Source organism: Sus scrofa, chromosome 15 (assembly GCF_054392235.1).
Source record: "Sus scrofa isolate SSC_HxYL_T2T_F1_AM1 chromosome 15, Sscrofa_HxYL_maternal_Yorkshire_Landrace_v2.0, whole genome shotgun sequence".
NCBI classification, from domain to species: domain Eukaryota; kingdom Metazoa; phylum Chordata; class Mammalia; order Artiodactyla; family Suidae; genus Sus; species Sus scrofa.
Window position 1 is genome coordinate 116,596,713 of NC_139397.1, and position 20,235 is coordinate 116,616,947.

General features: G+C 36.6%; 1 protein-coding gene across 33 annotated transcripts in view; it reads left to right on the plus strand.

Moving 5' to 3' along the window:
• PLCL1 (phospholipase C like 1 (inactive)) overlaps positions 1-20,235 on the plus strand; it is a 958,345-nt gene that overhangs the window by 618,591 nt on the left and 319,519 nt on the right. The window contains exon 9 of one of the 33 annotated variants that reach the window (XR_014830033.1): positions 19,948-20,042. The exons of the other annotated variants lie outside the window; for them this stretch is intronic. The gene's annotated coding sequence lies outside the window, so the exon portion shown is untranslated. The remainder of the gene's footprint in view (positions 1-19,947; positions 20,043-20,235) is intronic. 33 annotated transcript variants of the gene reach the window in all.

Below are 20,235 nucleotides of genomic sequence, written 5' to 3' on the forward strand. Positions count from 1 at the left end.
TTTTGTAGGTTGGTTGGTTTTGTTTTTTAGATTCCACGTATAAGTGAAATCATATGGTGTTGATCTTACTCTCTGTGACATTTCACTTAGCAAAATACCCTCTATATCCATCCATGTTGTTGCAAATGATAAGATTTCATTTTACATGCCTCTAATTTACATTTACATTTAAAGTAATTATTGATAGGTCTGTATGTATTACCATTTTGTTAATTGTTTTTGTAGTTCTTTTTTGTTTTTGTCGTCTTTGACTCTCTTCCCTTGTGACTTGATGGCTATCTCCAGTGTTGTGTTCAGCTTCCTTTCTCGTTTTCTGTATACTTATCTGTTAGAGGCTTTTGATTTGTGCTTGCCTTGAGGTTCCTATATGACAACCTACATGTATGTGTGTGATTGTTTGAAGTTGCTGATCTCTTAAGTTTAAAAGCATTCTAACAACCTTACATTTTTACTTCCCCATCCCGATGTTTAATGTTTTTTTCTATCATATTTTACATATTTTTATATGTGTGTGTATATCCTTTAATAACTTATTGTGGATATTGATAACTTTTGTCTTTTAACTCTACTAGCTTTATTAGTGATTGTTTTAAAGTTCCCATTGTGTCGAAGTGGAGATGAATCTGACTAGTGTCCATGAGGATGCAGGTCCCTGGCCTCGATAAGCGGTTCAGGGATCGGCGTTGCCATGAACTGTGGTGTAGGTCACAGGTGAGGCCTAGATACTGAGTTGCTGTGGCTGTGGCCTAGGTTGGCAGCTGAAGCTCCAATTTGACTCCTAGTCTGGGAAATTCCATATGCAGCAGGTACAGCCCAGAAAGGAAAAAAAAAAAAAAAAGTGATTGATTTACTATCTTTACTATATATTTGCCTTTACTAATGAGATTTTTCTTCCTAATTTTCATATTTCTGTTTGTGGCCTTTTATTTTACACTTAGAAGTCCCTTCAATATTTCTTTTTTTTTTTTTTTGTCTTTTTGCTATTTCTTTGGGCCACTCCCATGGCATATGGAGGTTCCCAGGCTAGGGGTCAAATTGGAGCTGTAGCCCGCCGGCCTGTGCCAGAGCCACAGCAACGTGGGATCCGAGCCGCATCTGCAACCTACACCACAGCTCACAGCAACGCCAGATCCTTAACCCACTGAGCAAGGACAGGGACCGAACCCGCAACCCCATGGTTCCTAGTCGGATTCGTTAACCACTGAGCCACGACGGGAACTCCTTTTTTTTTCTTTCAATATTTCTTAATAGATTGGCTTCATAGTGCTGAATTCTTTTTAGCTTTGGCTTCCCTGTAAACCTTTATTTATTTATTTATTTATTTTTACAGCCACACTTGTGGCATACAAAAGTTCCCAGGATAGGGGTAGAATCAGGGCTGCAGCTGCAGGCCTGTGCCACAGCAACACCAGATCTGAGCCTCATCTGTGACCTACACTGCAGATTGTGGCAACACTGAATCCTTAACCCACTGAGCAAGGCCTGGGATTGAGCCTACCTTCACAGAAACTATGTTGGGTTATTAACCCCCTGAGCCATGGTGAGAACTCTCTGTAAAACTTTTGATCTCTCCATTGAATCTTCTTTTTTTTTTTGTCTTTTGAACTTTAGGGCTGCACACGCAGCCTATGGAGGTTCCCAGGCTAGGAGTCTAATCAGCGCTGTTGCTCCTGGCCTACACCAGAGCCACAGAAACACAGGATCTGGGCCACATTTGTGATCTACACCACAGCTCATAGCAACACCAGGTCCTTTAACCCACTGAGCAAGGCCAGGGATCGAACCCACAACCTCATGGTTTCTAGTCAGATTCATTTCTGCTGCACCATGACAGGAACTCCTCTCCATCAAATCTTAATGAAAGCCTTTCCAGATAGAGTATTATTGGTTGCAGGTTTTTCCATTTTCATCACTTTAAATACATCATGGCACTTCCTTTTAGCTTACAAAGTTTCTGCTGAAAAATTAGTGTGTAGTCTTATGGGAGTTCCCTTGTATGTAGCTAGTTGCATTTTCCTTGCTGCTTTTACAATTCTCTCTTTAATATTTGCCATTTTATTTATAACATGTCTTGGTAGGTCCTCTCTGCATTCATCCGTTTGGGACCCTCTGTGATTCCTAGACATGGATGTCTACTTCTTTCCCCAAGTCTGGGAATTTACAGCTGTTATTTCTTTGGATAAATTCTCCATCCTTCCCTCTCTCTCTTATCCTTCTGGGACAACAATAATCAAATGTTAGTATGCTTGATGTTGTTCCAGATGTCTCTTCAACTATCCTCATTTTTTTTTAATTCTTTTTTTTTGTTTTTCCTGTTCAGCTTGGGTGCTTTCCATTACTCTGCATTCCAGATCACTGATCCTTTCCTCTAGATCTTCTAATCTACTGTTGGTTCCTTCTAGTGTAGTTGTTATTTCAATTATTGCACATTTCAGCTTTGTTTGATTCTTCCTGCTATTTTCTGACTCTTTGTTGAAATTCTCACTGTGTTCATCTATCCTTCTTCTGAGACTGGTGAGCATCTTTATGATCATTACTTGAAATCTTTATTGGATAATTTACTTATTTCTACTTCATTTCATTCTTTTTATGAAATTTTGTCTTGTTCTTTCATTTGGAACATATTCCCCTGTCTCCTCATTTTGCCCAACTCTCCACATTTACTTCTACATGTTAGGTGGGTTGGTTATATTTCCCAGCCTTAGAAAAGTAGTGTTATGTGGAAGATGTCCTATGAAGCCCAGCAGCAGTCTCCTCTCTGTGGTCACCTAGAGATACATACTCTAGGGATATCTCCTGTGTGGGCTGCATGAACCCTTTTGTGGTATAGCTGACTCTTTGGCTGTGATGGTAGGTGGGGCTGTCCTCTGACCAATAGGCTGCAAGGCCCTCCTTGTATGGTGGCTGCCGCCCAATGGAACATAGAGTGGGCCTCCCACATAGTTGGCTGTTTTGGTCCAAGAAAGGTGCACAGGCACTGCTAACTAGCTGCTACATAGGGCCAGGTTCCTATGAGGCTGTCTGCATGGCCCAGAGGGGCCTCAGCTCTAGTGCTCATCTGCTGGTGAGTGACAGTTGGGTCCCATTGTGGTCTTTGTGTTTGGTGTCACTACCCTAGTGGGCAGGGCTGGGTTGTCTCACCATTGTCTGAATGGTCTGGAGACAGGGCTTGAGGCTGGTACTGGCCTGCTGCAAGGCAGGTATGCCCTGGTCCTAATTGGCTAGAGGGAGGGTTCCAAAATGGGGCTCACCAGCGCCATTGTTATTGCAGTAGAAAAAGCTCCTGAAAGGTGGCTGCTACCAGCATCTCCGTTCCTACAGGAAGTCCAAGTTGTCTCCTACCCCTCTGGGAGGCTTTCTAAGATCAGTAAATGGCCTGGCCAAAGATCTTTTTAAACTACTACCTCTATGTTGAGACTTGGAGAAGATGAGGTTTTGCGCATGTCCTTTAAGAGTGGAGTATCTCTTTCCTATAGCCCTCCAGCTACCCAAAGCAAAAGTCCTGCTGGTTTTCAAAGCCAGACATTCTGGGGGTTTGTATTCCTTGGGCAAGACTCCCAAGCTGGGGAGCCCAGTGTGAGGCTTGGACTCCTTACCCCTTGGGGAAGATCTCTGCAGTTGTGATATTCTCCCCATTTTGGGTAACTGGCCCAGGGATGTGTGTTCTGACTATACTGTATTTCTGTGCCTCTTACCTGTCTCATTATAGTTCCCTCTTTATGTCTTTAGTTGTGGAAATTTGTTTCTGCTAGTCTTCAGGTCATTATCATAGATAGTTGCTCTGTAAGTATTAGTAATTTTGGTATGTCTGTGGGAAGAGGTGGGTTCAAGGACTTACTACTCCTCCATTTTGGCCACCTTTTCTGCATGTGTCTTTATTTTTGATGTGTGTTCCTTGTAGGCAGTGTGTAATTGGGTTTTGTTACCTCCTTCTCTTTTATTGAGATACAATTGACATATAACATTGTATTATTTTATAATGCGCAATATAATGACTTGATACATGTATATATTGTGAAATGGTTACCACAATAAATTTTGTTAATATTCATCATCTCACATAGTTACACACTTTTTCTTACAGTGATAACTTTTAAAATCTACTCTCACAGCAACTTTTAAATATATAATAAAATATTGTTAATTCTAGTCAAAATGCTGTACAGTGTATCTCTAGAACATACTTACCTTATAGCTGGGAAGTTTGTATCTCTTGGGCACCTTTACCCATTTCCCCATTGCCCTAACTCCTATCTCAGGCAATCCATTCTCTGTTTCTATGAGTTCAGATGTTTTGAGATTCTGTATATAAGAGAGATCATGCTTTTGTATTTCTCTATCTGACTTATTTCACTTAGCATAATGCCCTCAGGGTCCATCCATGTTGTTGCAAATGGTAGTATTCCCCATTTTTAAAAGCTGAATAATATTATATGTATACACAGACATGTATTTTCCTTTTCCATTCATCTGTCAATGAACCTTAGGTTCATTGTTGTTTCCTTGACTTGGCTATTATAAATAATGCTGCAATGAATATGGCTCATTAGATCTCATTGAGATAGCAGTCTTATCCCTATTGGATATATACCCAGACATGGCATTGCTGGATCATATGATATATGTAAAATTGGCTGCACTCATGGCATGCAAAATACCAGGGTCTGGGATTGAACCCACACTATAGTCATAGCAGTAATAACACTGGATCCTTAACCTGCTGAACCACCAGGAAACTCCCGTATGGTATTTCTATAATTGGATTTTTGTTCAGTAAGATAATCTTTGATATTTAGTTGACTGTTTTGATGCTTTACATGTAAAGTGATTATTAATTTTGAGTCTGTGGTCTTACGATGTTATACAACTTCATGTATATAGTTCAACAGTTCACAAACCTTGCAATAGTATACTTTCATGTCTTTTCCCATTTTTTTTCTTTCTTTTTTTTTTTTTTTTTGGCTGAGACTTCATGATGCAGAACATCCTGGGCCAGGGATTGAACCTGCACCACAGCAGTGACAACATTGGCTCCTTAACTTTCTAGGCTACCATGGAACTTTCCCAAGTCTTTTTTTTATTGTCACATATTTGACTTTTTTGTATTTTATAAACTCTACATTGTTGTTTCTTTCATTTAAAGGGTCAATTATTTTTTAAAGACACATGTATTTACTGCTGTAGTCCCATTTCATGCTCTTCATGCCTTTGTCTATATTCGTATTTTATCTGAGATTATGTCCCTTCCACTTGATAGATTTCCTTTTAAAGTTTCTTGTTGAGTGTGTTTACTATAATGAATTCCTTCAGCTTTTGCATATCTGAAAAAGTCTTTATTTCATCTTCATTTTTGAAGGATATTTTTGCTGAGGTATGGAAATTTAAGTTGTTACTTTTTCTTCCAATAATTCAAAGAGATTGTTCCACTCTTTCCTTTTCATTGTTTATGACATGCTATCTGCTGCCTTTCTTATTTAATTTTTTTTCAGTACATAAAGATCTTTTTTTTTTTCTAGCTTCATTTAAGATGTTTCCTTTCATCACAGATTGTGGACTACTTAATTACACTGTGCCCCAGTATAGTTTTCATCATGTGCCTTGTGCTTTGGTTTTATTGAACTGGCATTTGTGCATTTATTATTTTCAACAAATCTGTAAAACTTCCTACCATTATTTCTTCAAATGTTTTTTCTATTGCCACTTTGTTGGCCAAAATCCTGTTGTCCAACACTTGTAATTAGAATACTCGAATGGTCACTGATTCTCTTTTTTAAAAAATATTTTTGATTCTATTTTCATTTTGTATATCTTCTAATGCAACATTTTCAAACTTACTAATCCCTCCTTCTGCAATATCTACCTGCTATTTTTTCCCTCAGTGTATTTTTCATTTCAGATGTGATAGTTTCTATATACAGAAGTTTGATTTAAGTTATTTTTGTTTCTTCTATGTCTCTACATGACTTTTTGAGCCTATAGTATAAAGTTATAATAACCGATTGATCTTCTGATTTTATTATCTGTGTTACTTCTTGGGCAGCTTTGATTAAGAAATTAATCTCTTTATTAGGGTTTGTGTTTTCCAATGCTTCTTTGCTTGACTGGTAATTTTTTTTTATTTATCTTTTTTGCCTTTTCTAGGGCCGCTCCCATCTGGCATATGGAGATTCCCAGTCTAGGGGTCTAATCAGAGCTATAGCCGCTAGCCTATGCCACAGCCACAGCAATGTGGGATCTGAGCTGTGTCTGTGACCTACAATACAGCTCGTGGCAATGCCAGATCCTTAACCCACTGAGCAAAGCCAGGGATTGAACCCGCAACCTCATGGCCCCCAGTTGGATTTGTTAACCACTGAGCCACGACAGGAACTCCTTGACTGGTAAATTTTGATTGGCACTTAGAAAATTGCCAAGCACCATTGTGGATTTTACCTTGTTGAGTGCTAGATAGTTTTGTATTCCTTCAAATATTCTTAAGTCTTGTTTTAGGATACATTTATATTGCTTGGAAACAATCTTGATCTTTTCGGGTCTGGATCTTGCTTTTAAAATTTGTTAGGTACTACCTTATAGTAATTCAGTCTCTTATAATTTATACTCCACTACTAAGGAGAATCCTTTTGTGTTCTCCATCAAATGCCCATGAACCATGAAATTTTCAGATCTGGCTGTTAGAAACAGGTACTTTTCCATGCCTTTTAGGAGACTGAGAAGGATTCCTCTAATCTTCTCAGGTAGTTCTTTCCCAGGTTTTGGTAGGTTCTTTCGTCATGTACATGTTTTGATTGATACTGAAATGAACACACTAGGGATACCCTCTTCAGAGCAATAGTTTATTTTGGGTGATTAGATTAGAGACACCTTTATTTTTATTTATGTAGTTATCTATATTTTATCTTTTCATTGTGGATATAATTTTATTATCAGAAAATAAGCCATTCATATTTTGAAAAAAAGGCAAACATTGAATGCCCAGACATTATTAGAAAAATGAATGCTACCTGTACTCAGAGTGATACAGTGTTTTTATTATGTAACAGCAAAGACAGAAACCATAATTAAAATGATTGATAAATTTCAGATAAATATGAAACTTATGTGCTTCATAAAATATCATAAGTATCGTCAAAGACAAATGGCAAACTATAACATATTTACCAAAAAATAGTATTCTTTATATAAGAACTATTTACTTTAAAAGGCAACCTAAGAGAATAATGAGCAAAAGAATTAACTAAAATTTTTATAAAACAAGGATACAATTGTCTAACAGATGTGAAAAAATAGTCATCATTATATTAAGTTAAAAATGCAAATAAGGAGTTCTCGTCATGGCGCAGTGGAAATGAATCTGACTAGGAACCATGAGGTTGCGGGTCTGATCCCTGGCCTCGCTCAGTGGGTTATGGATCTGGCATTGCCGTGAGCTATGGTGTGGGTCACAGACACAGTTCAGATCTGATGTTGCTGTGGCTGTGGCATAGGCCAGTGGCTATAGCTCTGATTGGACCCCTAGCCAGGGAACCTCCATATGCCATGGGTGTGGCCCTAAAAAGCAAAAAAAAAAAAAAAAAAAAAAAAAAAAAAAGGCAAAATAAAATACCGTAACATTGAACATGCTTGTTAAAAAAATAAGGGATCCATAATATTCTCTTTTGGCTACATTTCATGAGATAGGACTGCTAGGACACATATAAACATTTGAGGGCTTTTGATACCTTTAATGTTATTTTCAGTGTAGGAAGGAGTGCCAGACTTAACAACATATCAATTACTTGTGTGTGTGTGTGTTTAAAGTAGGCTGGAGAAGCAATATGATATAATAGTAAATACAGTAGCCCTTGGAAACAGACTCCTGGGTTGAACCCTCCCTTTTCTACTTACTAGGCATTGCTGTTACTAGTGTTTGGCCAGGTTACATTATTGCTCTGGGTCTTATTTTATTTCATATGTAATATAGAGGTATTAAAATAAGGATTAATTAATAATCTCCATCATAAGGTTCTATTTTATTTATAAATTTTATTTGCTTATTTTCTAAGGAAATAATTTAGTACATGTAAAGCACTTAGAAAATTGCCAAGCACACAGTAAGCGCTCTGTATATTTATTCTTATTATAAAAAACTGCTTACATTGTCAATCATCCTGTAGAATAACATTGAATAACATGAAACTTTGAAAAAGTCTAAAGAGAGAAAAATAAATTACAAAATATATACGTTAAATTCATTTTTTAAAAAATAAATTATGTGCTTAAACACACAAAAAACTATTTCAGTGAATATTTCAGGGTTGCCTTTTTTACTGTTCTGTTTTTTTCTGCAAAAGCTTTAATAATCAGAAAAATCATTTACTATTGCTTTTGGAATGGATAAGTAATGAGAACCTGCTGTATAGCACTGGGAACTACATTTAGTCACTTATGATGGAGCATGATGGAGGAGAATGTGAGAAGAAGAATGTATATATGTATGTGTGACTGGGTCACTTCTCTGTACAGTTAGAAAATTGACAGAATACTGTAAACCAGCTATAATGGGGACAATAAAAATCATTTAAAATTAAAAAAAATATGCTGTGAAAAAAATCATTTAAACACACACAACTTGAGTGATTGCTCTTAAGGTGCTTTCCCTAGCTTCTTAGTCAAAGGTAACTGCTCTCTCTTTAGTTTTCACAGAGTTTCTATCAGGGAATTGTGTTCTAATGACTTGTTTACATTTCTCTCTCTACCACTAGATTCTGAGCTCCTTGAAAGTAGGAACCAAGTTTTGTTTAACTTTGTGTGCCCAGTGTCTGACATACAACAGACCTTGTTAGGTATGAAAATCCCCCTTAATAAGGCAAAACTCCAAACCCTCATAGCAGCAACTTTCAATCAGTGGTAGATGGAATAGGACTTGTGGTATTTAAAAGGCATATTCTATGTGAAAATGTATTTTTATATGTGGAAATTGAAAAAGATGCCAATTACAGAAGGTAAGGTTTAATAAGTCATCTTGGGTGGGTGACAGACTAATGTCTTTGCTGGGGGTGTGGGATAGGCTACCTGGAAAGGTTACAGAATTTGGGGCTGGTGAGATGCAGGGTGTGTATTGTATGTGTACTTAGGAAAAGGAATCCTGGCTTTGAAAAATACTGCTCTTAGATATGCCTTGAGATGGAAAATCTTTGTTTGAGAACAGGGCAGACCTGAGCACCCTGAATTCTTTGGGTTTCTTGCACAGTCATATCCATACTGATCTCAAGGGATGTGGTGCTCTTTCTAAGGAGATGATGGCCAAAGGAGAGTCTAGATCCCTTAGCCTGAAGCTGAGGCACCCCATGATTCCAGTTGGTGTTACTGAATACTTAGAAGAACAAGAAGGTACATATGGGTGGGTAGTCTATAGGGAGTGTAACTTGTCTTACAAAATATAGATTTCTTATCCTTTCATAGCTAATTGACTCCCATTCAACTTCACATGAAAATGGTGGGAATGGAATAAAGCCCACCAGAGAACCCTGTTCTCTCTCTACCCCATCCCTGCCCCATTCTTCCATTAGAGTTCAAGCTCTTTCTTCCATGCTTGTCCTCTGGCCTGAAAGACAGTGTACTCCCCACCAACTGGCATAGAGGGACCTTTAAGGGAGACCTGGCTTCTTAGCAGTAGGGATATGGACTTATTTTGGCACAAGTTCAATAGTAGACTCAAGAGTATTGAACATAGCACTCTGAAGCAAAAACTGAGCAAATATTAACCAACTGATTATTCCCTCATATCATGCATTGTGATTCTATAAAGGAGAATAACCACATTCTTTTATTCAAAATCTGAGTAATTCTGATCCCAAGAAAATGTTTTTGAGGTACTGACTGATGTGTTTTTGTTCTTGGTATTTCTTTCTACTCCTTAACCCCTTTGAACAAGGCATTTTATCTTCATTGCCTCAGAAATGGAAACACAGAAAAGCTTAGTCTTAGTCTCCAAAGCCTAGGCAACACTGAGCTAGTGTAAAAATGGAATATGCCGTCATGTGGATACTGTTTCTATCTCTCCAGGTAAGGCCCAGAGATGCAATAAGACACCAGGTCCTCTGCACCCAGCATGACACTGAAGCATGTGGTACAGGTTGTCACATGGGGCTATGCCTCCTCTGGGGTTTCTTGGCAGCATAATTTGGTGTAGAAGGTACCAAAGATGTCAAGGCTCTGGAGAGGTGGGGTTGCCATTTTCTGAAGTTCAGACTTGGTGTCTGAACATTTCCCAGGGCTTTAGGGTGGTGTATTTATGGACAGAGAGCACAGGGTGAGAGCAGGTCTTGCTGTGAAGAATGAAAAGCCCCAAATATATCTGGGCTCTCTGCCTTTGAATTGTTTAACGCCCCCACCGCCCCATGCTTGTTCCTTGTGATCATACCTGATTATGGGTACAGAAAGAAAAGCTCTAGCTCCATGTAGAACAAAATTTCTTTTCTGACTTGGAAAGTGCATTTGATACCAAGGGCAGCATGCAAAACAAAGAAAATTAAAGAGGAAGTGGAGATTTATTGAAAATAGATTTGTTTATAAATTGTAGTCATAAAATTAACCTAACATACAAATACAGCATAATTAATGCTATTAACCAAAATGTACGTTTTAAAATATCTAGGAAAATTATATAATTATAACATAACTAAACCTTTAAAGTGAAGCTTTATCCCTTCTTTGGTCTTATATGTCTTTTCCATTGTCATACCATGTTTTTTGATTCAAAAACAGACTATATTCAGGTATTTCAGATCTCTAGACTTCTTTTCTCTAATAAACTGACTTCCATTTAGCTTGTTCTTACATAGTTGTCATGTAAAATTCACACTAACAAAATGCATATGTGTCACTTTGATGAAATGTATCACTAATCTCAACATTATATGAAAATTCCTAATATAGTTACAAAAATAGATAATAGTATGGTAACTATGAACAATCGATATTTCTATGTTAAAATAAGGTCAGTGTTTTCTTAATAGTCCCTGTGTCACAAAGTATAACTTGACCAAAGGATTTTACACTAAGATTTAATGTGGTTTTCAAGCTCTTAACCAGAGCAATTTTTTTCAAAGTGATTTTTCCTGGAAAGATTTGACAGTTCTTAGTATTGGACAAGTGTAGAAAGAGGACCAGCTTCCTCATTGCACCATCACTTCAAATGTCCTATTGCTACTGAGACCTGAAAAAAATAGGGCTTCATGCATCCTGGATCTATGTCATGCGCTGTCCTCTAGGGAAAACAATTTATCCAATTAGGATGCTCTTGACTGGCCTCCAAGACAACGCATTGCCTTTGTTCCTAAATTCCTCCTTTTATCTAGTTCCTGAACTATTTTTCCAGTTCTCTATTTCAAAAACCGTCATTTCTAGGAATCTCCCCTACCCGCCCCCCACAAATGCTAAGTAAATAGGTCATCTCTCTAAAACCATAAGTCTCTTTTTTGTTATTGAACTTCTTTTTGTTGTTTGTTTTTAACAGATATTTTCTTTGTTCTTGCTTTTGAAAACAGGGGCCAGGTGAGTTTCTTCAACTTTAAATTCCTAGTGACATAGTTCAGGGCCTTATAACCTATGTACACAGCCACCTAGGCCCTATCAGGTAGAGTGGACATTTTTAAAAATGGTAATAAAAATTACTATTAATTAATTAATTTTTTGCTCCTATGTCCTCAGTGTTCTCAGAACACTTGGTTCAGATCATTGCTATAGCACTTGGTCATTTATAAGTCTTTTGCCTTGGGAACGTCTTAAAAGGAGGGTCTGTCTGACCTAAATTTTCCCCCTTTTATGGGTCTACTTAGGAATCAGAGACTAAATATAATATAAAGCTCCTTGACTCTGACCTACTCCTAGCAACTCCTTGGACTCTCTAAATTGGCTTTGCTCAAATTGTTGCTATGTGAGACCTAATTTGAGCTCACTGATCTAACATCTCTTATCTTACCACAGAAGATCTTTGTAGTACCTACCATGTATTTTCTTCTCTCCCTCAAAGCTAGATTTGGACAGGGACCAAGTCTTATTCCTCTTTGTATATCCAAAACTAAGAACATGTCAAGTGCACACTCAATATTTTCTGCATAGGTGAAAATCTACTAATCAACAAATTGAGAATTGTTTGTCTACTCTTCCTAGGAATTAATATAATGAGTAATTAGAATGAAGGACCATCGCTCTGGCCATGAGGCAGAATAAATGGGAATTAAATACATGATTCTATCTGTATTAGCTCCATTCACCAACCAAATGAACTCACCATGTGCAGACTGTTCTGCAGAAGGTGTTAATTCACAATGATTCAAATTAACATTAATATTTGCAGACATTGCCTTTCATTTATCTTAGCTCATTTACTTTATCATAAAATAAAGCTGAGTTAAATATTACTATATGCAGAAGAAATTTGAAATGGTTGTGTAGTACAGCAAGCTTTATAAAGCATTAATCTTCATTACTGAGGCGACATTTGATAATTCCCTTAAGGGTACATCACTTGAGTTACAAGATTCCTCAAGGGAAAAGAAGAATGCTTTGAGATATAAGCATCTTGCATGTTACCCAAATAAAGGATTTCTTATGATGGATTTGAGGATGGAGCCCAGGAAAAAAACTGAAAAAGTATGTGGATGGGGTAGCTGGATTGAAATGATGGCCCCAACTTTTTATATCTCCCTGTAGTCAAGCCTCCAACACTGATCTTAGACTTGGCCATACAACTTTCTTTGGCCAAGGAGATAGAATAAATCAGACATAGGAAGAAGCTTTAAAAAATGCTTGGGCATTTCCACTTATTTATTTGAACTTTTGCTGCTACCTGGAGATCATATCCAGGCTGGCTGGCTGGAAGGAATGGGGGAGGGTGGAAAAGATCAAAGTTGTCCTAGCTGAGGCCACCCCAGATGATCCAGTTCTAGTCCATCCACCAACTGATTGGACACATGAATGAGCCCAGGCTCGGTCAGTGGAACTCAGCCTTGATCAGCAAAACTACTCAGAAGAGCCATAATTTTGTGAGAAATAATTAGTAGCTCTTATTTTAAGCCATTGACTTTTAGGGTGATTTATTAAATTGTATTATTTTAACAATGGACAATTAATGCAGTAGCTGATTTTCCTACAAGATTATGTTAAAGCTACAATGCATTTAAGAATGTATAAAGATTTTCTTTTTTTAATAATGATTTTTTTTCCATTATAGCTGGTTTACCATTTTCTGTCAATTTTCTACTATACAGCAAGGTGACCCAGTCACAAAGATTTTCAATTTTAAACTTTTCAGTAACTTCAAGTAGAGAGCAGACAGATAAGAGGTTGAACTTGAAATTAAGATAATTTTGTTTTCAGAAGGAATAAAAAAAGAGCAGATAAAATGAGATAATTTTCAGAGTCAGTTTGTTATTTTAGTAAAACACAGGCTCTGGAGGCAAATTGTGTGGGCTAGAATTCTGGCTCCAACTATTTAATAGTTGTGTGACCTTGATCAAATTACCAATCTCCCTATGCTTTATTTTCCTCATCTGTAAAGTTGGAATACCTAGTGATGGTTGATAGGTATAAAATTATATGAAGGGATACATATAGGGTTCTTCAAATAGTTTTGACATTTAATAAGCAGTCAACAATGTTCGTTATTATTATATAACAGATGAGGCTAAAATAGGAGAGGTTTGTAGCCATTGTCAATTGCTTATTTCTTTTCTGGATATTTTTAAAGCTGGTATCAGCTGCAAAATTATTAAACAATAGAGAAGTGGTGGGTTACAGGGAATGACAAATAGAAATTTAAATTATATGATGATAGGCAAGTCATGGAGCCTTCCTGGAATTCAGCTTATTTAGTAGTAAATGAGGGCTTGGCTGAACAGGATGGTCTCTAAGAAACTGTACACCTTGATAATTTGTTACTCCTAAATTTATAGTAGCAGGGCACTAAAAAGAAACAACTGAACTCAGATTAAAACTATGAATTATTGATTTTTCTTAATGCATTAATAGTTTTCAATGGTAAGAAAGAATAGTAATGATCACATTTTAAGTCAAATCACAGTGCTTTATACAAAGACAAATAATATGATATGTATTAGTCATGTTTCCTGAGGACCTACATTATGCCAGAAACTGTGGTGGATGCTGAGGACCAAGAGATAAAACACATTTCCATGGAGTGTCTCTGGGAACCTGTGGGGTACTGTAGTGGGACGACAGGGACAGCCAAGAAAGAGAAAAATTTTTTTTCCACTTAAAAAAATGATTACGTCTTCTTTGTGAAAGATTGGTCTTGCTAACTGATAAGATATAAAGACCAGGCTTCTTGTGTTTATGGCCACTAGAACACAGACCTTGCTACAAGCTTGATTTGTTTTATTATTTTCCCAAGAGTAAAATGGGCCATTTCATTCGTTAACAAAAAATCCATTGTTTCTGAATAAACAAACAAACAAAATAAAGTGGTGTTTATTATTCAGTTGACTGTCAGCTCTACACCCGGCATTCCTACACCGAGCTCTATGATGCAGGGGCCAGGGCTCTGCAAATCGGATTTTAGCTTTGCCATAGGTGCCCTGGAACTCTCTGCCACTAGGGGGCACTAGAGGAAGACAGGTAGCTGTGGGAGAGAAAAGGGGCTTTCTCCTTGTTTGTTCCTTGTGAGCTTCCCATGGGCTTTTTTGTGAGTTTGTGGTGCTGTAACAGTCACTCTAGTAGCATCTAAATCCAGTTTGCGGTTTTCCCAGCATTTCTAAACCAGTTTCATGATGTCTCACTGCAGATTCACCAGCCCACCTCATCAGCATCCCTCATAAAAGTCTGAGTTTCAGCCCTACTCAGCCCTTCCTCTAGGATTCTATTTTATAAGTATCTCAACCTTTTGTTTTTTGTCCTCTAGTCTGTAGGCTGGTAGCTGCTTCCTGCAGTTGCTTTCTGAGGTACTTTAAGATATTTTTATCTACTCTTTAAATTACCTAGTTAACAACTTTATCCATAGTTTTCTTTATATGAAATTTTCTCCCTACAAAAACTGGTATGGTTTCTCTCTGGGTGCAAAGTAGGGGTCTTAACAACATATTTTAAGAAATATTTTTAATTGAAACACAGTTATATACAGTAATTGTGTGTCTTAGTCTGTCTTGGCTGTTATAACAGTACAGTTGACCCTTGAACAGTTCGGGGGTTGGGGTGCTGACCCTCCTCCACACACTCAAAAATCTGAATATAACTTTACAATCAGTCTTCTGTATCTGAGATTCCACATCCATGAATTCAATCAACTGTGGCTCATGTAGTCCTGCAGAGGTATACAGTGAAAGAAATCCATGTGTAAGTGGATCTGCAGAGTTCAAATTGGGTTATTAAGGGTCAGCATATAAAGTGGGTTGCATAAAATAAAAAGAATAAAAGTTTAGTTCTCACAGTTCTGGAGTCTGAGAGGTCTAAGACCAAAGGTATTGGCAGAATTAGGGTTTGGGGAGAGCTGGTTCAGAAACAGTGACCTTGCTCTGTCCTTATATGGTGAAAAGGGTGTGCAAGCTCTCTTTTATAAGGGCACTTAACATGAGTGGGCTCCTTTATAAGGGCACTAATCTCAGTCAAGAGGGCTGACTCTACCCCTAACTCTAACCCTAACTCATAACCTAATCACCTAAAGGCCTCATCACCTTCCAAATGCTTCACCTCTAAATACCACCATTTTTTGTGATTAAGTTGCAAGATATACATTTTTGGGGGTACAAACATTCAGTCAATAGCAGTTGTAAGTCTTAAATGTAAATATTTATACTTCGTATATAGATACATCTGGATCTATGGTGTGTAGGTGCTTCTTTGTGTTCTCTCCAAGTTAAGACTCTCTGCAAAAGTAACTAGTGTTGAACTTATATTAACAGAATTATACCATATCTAATTATTCATGCGTCTGGTTTCTTTTACTGAACATCACGTTTCTGAGATTCATTGATGTTTTTATGTGCAGTGTTCATTCTCTTTCATTAGTGTGCTGTATTTCATTTTGGCATATCATAATTTATTTTCTTGTTAATGGACATTTGTTTCCAGTTTTTGGCTATTTCGAATAAAGCTGTTATTAGAAATCTTGCACAGGTCTTTCAATGAACATAAGCCCTCATTGGGGGTGTATGCCCAAAAATAGAATTTTGGGGTCATAGAATATGTATTTAGTTTAATAACTACTGCCAAATGGTTTTCCAAGACATACTAATGCCTGCAGTGACCAAGAGTTTCAGTTAACCTACATCTTTGCCATTATTTCTTTTTCTTTTTTTTTTTCTTTTTTTGTCTTTTTGCCTTTTTCTAGGGCTGCTCCCGCAGTACTTGGAGATTCCCAGGCTAGGGGTCTAATCAGAGCCGTAGCCACCAGCCTATGCCAGAGCCACAGCAATGCGGGATCTGAGCCACGACTGTGACCTACACCATAGCTCACAGCAATGCCAGATCCTCAACCCACTGAGCAAGGCCAGGGAACGAACCTGCAACCCCATGGTCCCTAGTCGGACTCATTAACCATTGCGCCATGACGGGAACTCCCATTATTTCTTTAAATATTACTTCTTTCCCATTTTTCTCTCTTACCTTTTTGTGATGGATTAAATAAAGGTTGGAATTTGTGTACTACATGTTACTTACGATATGTTCTTTTTTTTTAAAATTCTTTTTCTCCTCTGTGTGCTCCAATTTATATACTTTTTAATTTGTCTTCTTTGAACTTATTTATCCTGTCTTCTGTTATGTCCAATGTGATGTTAAACTCATGAGTTCTGAATTTCAGATATTGTATCATTCAGTTCTAGAATTTCTATTTCATTTTTTTGAAATTCACTGTTAAAATTCTCCGTGTTTTCATCTATTTTGTGCAAATGATTTTTAGTATATATTAATTATAGTTATTTTAAAGTCCCTATCTGATATCTCCTTTATCTGAAATCTATAGATTCATTTTTGATTTTCTATTTCAATTGAGATGTATATATTGTTGAAATTATGTATACCAAGTTTAATCAGCATTTAAAATATATTCTGAAAGATTAAACTATGACAATGTTGAAATGCAAAGTTATTGTGTATTTGGCAAGGCACAGAACCTGGAGTAAAATAATATTCATTTTTTTTCAAAGAATCAGCTTTCAGTTTCATTGATTTTTCTCTGTTGATATTCTGCTACTCACTTTCACTGAGTTAGGTAGGCTTTTATATTTATTATTTTCTTTCTTACATTTGATTTAACTGTTCTTTTTCTAATTTCTTTAAATAGACTCTGATTTGAAACTTTTCTTCTTTTCTAATGTAAGGGCATTATCCTACAAGTTTTCCTCAAACAATGCTTTATCTGCATTCCACTAATTTTTGATGTGTTGTATTTTCATTTTAATTCAGTTTAACTATTTTTAAATCTCCTTTGAAATGTTATTTTTGACCTATGGTTATTTAAAAATGTTTGGTTTAGCCTCCAAATATTTGGGGATTTTTTAGATGTTTTTCTTGTAATGATTTCTAGTTTAATTCCATTGTAGTCCAAGAACATAGATTGTATGATTTCTATAAATTTGTTAAAATTTGTTTTAGTACACAGAATATGGTTTATTTTAGTGATTGTTTTATATGCACTTTAAGAGAATGTGTATTTTGATGCTGTTGATTGGAGTTTTCTATAATTGTCAATCAGATCAAGTTGGTTGGTAGTTGAAACCATCTGTATACTTAGTGATTATATCAATCTAACTGATTTGCTTTACCAATTACTGAGAGAGGATTGTTGAAGTTTTCAGCTCTAATCATAGATTTGTCTATTTCTCCTTTTAAGTCAATCAGTTTTTATTTCATATATTTTAAAGCTCTATTATTAGGCATACTCATTTAAGATTTTTACATCTTCTTGGAGAAATGACCACTTTTTCATTATATTATATCCCTCTTTATTGCTAATAAATATTGCTTTCTCTTATCTTACCTCTTCTGGTTTAATTGAGCATATTTATAATTAAATTTTATTTCTTCTATTAAATTATTATTTGTATCTCTTTAAAAACTTAGTGGTTGCCCTAGTTTAAAATATACACGTTTAATCTATCGCAGTCTACCTTCAAATGATATTATACTACTTCCTATATACTGTAAAAACTTTACAACAGTATGCTCTCAATTTCTTCCTCCCATTCTTTGTGCTATTGCCATACATTTAAGTTGTAAATTTACTATAAATACACAATAAATTGCAATGCTATCATATACGTTCCCAATAAAAAATATTAAAACTCATTCCTTTTATATTTCTTAGAGTGGAGAATGTTTGGTGTTGAATTTCCTCAGTAATTATTTACCTGAGAGAATCTTCACTTCTGTTTGGAAATATATTTTTGTTCAGGGTAGAAATCTGGGTTGAAAGTCCCCCCCTCATTTAAAAAATATCCCTTGTCATCTTCTAATTTGCATGGTTTCTAATGAGAAGTCTGCTGTAATTCTTTATTCTTTCTAAAGGTAGTATATGTTTTTCTCTTTAGACTATCTTTGAGATTTTCTATAGGTGTTTTCAGCATTTTGAATGTAATGTGCAGTTTGTTTGTATTTACTTGATTAATGTTTTCTGAGTTTCTTCAATCCGTGGTGGGTATCTATTGCTGGTATTGAAAAATTCTTGGCCATTTTCCCCTCAGGTATTACTTTTGCCTTCCTCTCTTCTTTCCAGTATTTGAATTATGTGTATGTTAGATCATTTGGATTATGTGTATACTGATATTGTTCTATAGCTTTTAGATGCTCTGTTTTTTGCCTTTTTTTTCTTTTTTGTTTCAGTTTGGTTAATTTCTGTTGATTTATATTCAGATTATCCTCAGGCTCACAGGTTTTTTTTCCTTGTCTGTATTGACTTGTCTGTATTGATGAACCTGTCAAAGACATTGTTTCTGTTCTTATATTTTTAATTTGTAGCATTTGCTGTTGATTCTTTTTTACTCTCCTGAAATAACCTAACTAATCTTGCATGCTGTCTACCTCTTCCATTAGAGACTTTAGTATGTTAATCACAATTACCTGAAATTTCCTTCCTGGAAATTTCACCTGCATTATATTTGAGTTGGCTTCCAATAATTATTTTTCTCTTAGGATTTTGTTGTTTCTATTTGCATTTTATTGCTTGTCTTGTAATTTTTGTTGCTTAAAGCTGGGCATCTTTTGTACTTTTTGCCTGGAAATCAGCATATTTTTTCCTTCCTCTAGATCCATAATGTGAGGATTTGAATTAATGTAGTTAGAGGGTGGGCCTGGTTTTAGGTTGTTGCGAGTGTTACCCAGAGGTCACCATAGCTTCCAAATTCCTCCAGCTGATTCCTTGTGTTAGGTTGGTTGCTGGAGGGTGTCTCCCCCTCCCAATGAATGTTCCTGTTTTAATTTTAGATCTTCCATTGCACTATGAGTGTTTCTTTACCTGCTCTTGTTCCTCCCTATCCCTTTCTGAGCCATATTCCAATATGCTTGTCAGCTTATTTGTAGGGTGGGCATTTTCTTTTGTTCACCTTTAATCTTAGTCTTAGATTGCAGTAATGTCATGTCCCCTGGGTCCTGGAGTGTGGACTCTTCAGTGATGTCCCTCCCTAGGCTCTAGCCCTGTTCCCTGTATGCAAATCAATCCTCTCTCAGGAGTAGGAATGTTTTTCAGTTTGTTGTTCCCTTCTCATCAGCTGCAATGGTTTTCACTAGTGTCCCAAAGATAACAGTGTTTTTTTTCCCCCTAGTATGAGAGACTTTAGTTTAAGGCTTTGCTTTATAGACGGTAGATAGGGACCTGTACTCTCTTGTGTAGTTTATCTGCACCATAAGTATCACTTTCTTAAAACTTTGCTCAGTCTATTCTGTGATTGTCCTTGGTTCATGGAGTAATCGCCTAAAGAAGATGTGAAATCCCTCAATTTTCTCATCTCCCAGGGTCCTCACACTCTCTCTGGAGTATATTTGGCCTCCAGCAATTTCTGAACAACCTTAGTGAACTCTTTACTGGTGTTCTGTTGCATCTGCCCTAGGTAAGCCATTGCTTACATTGCCACTTCCTACAGGAAATCTGTCTTTTCATAGATTTTGGGCTAGTTGGTTGCCCTGCAATCTCAGCTATCAATAGTTTTAAGAAAACTCATGACTTTTTTGGCTCTCTTGCATTATATGGGTGTAAATGACACTCTTTCCAGCTCTCCATATTGCTGGGTGGAAAATAAGTTT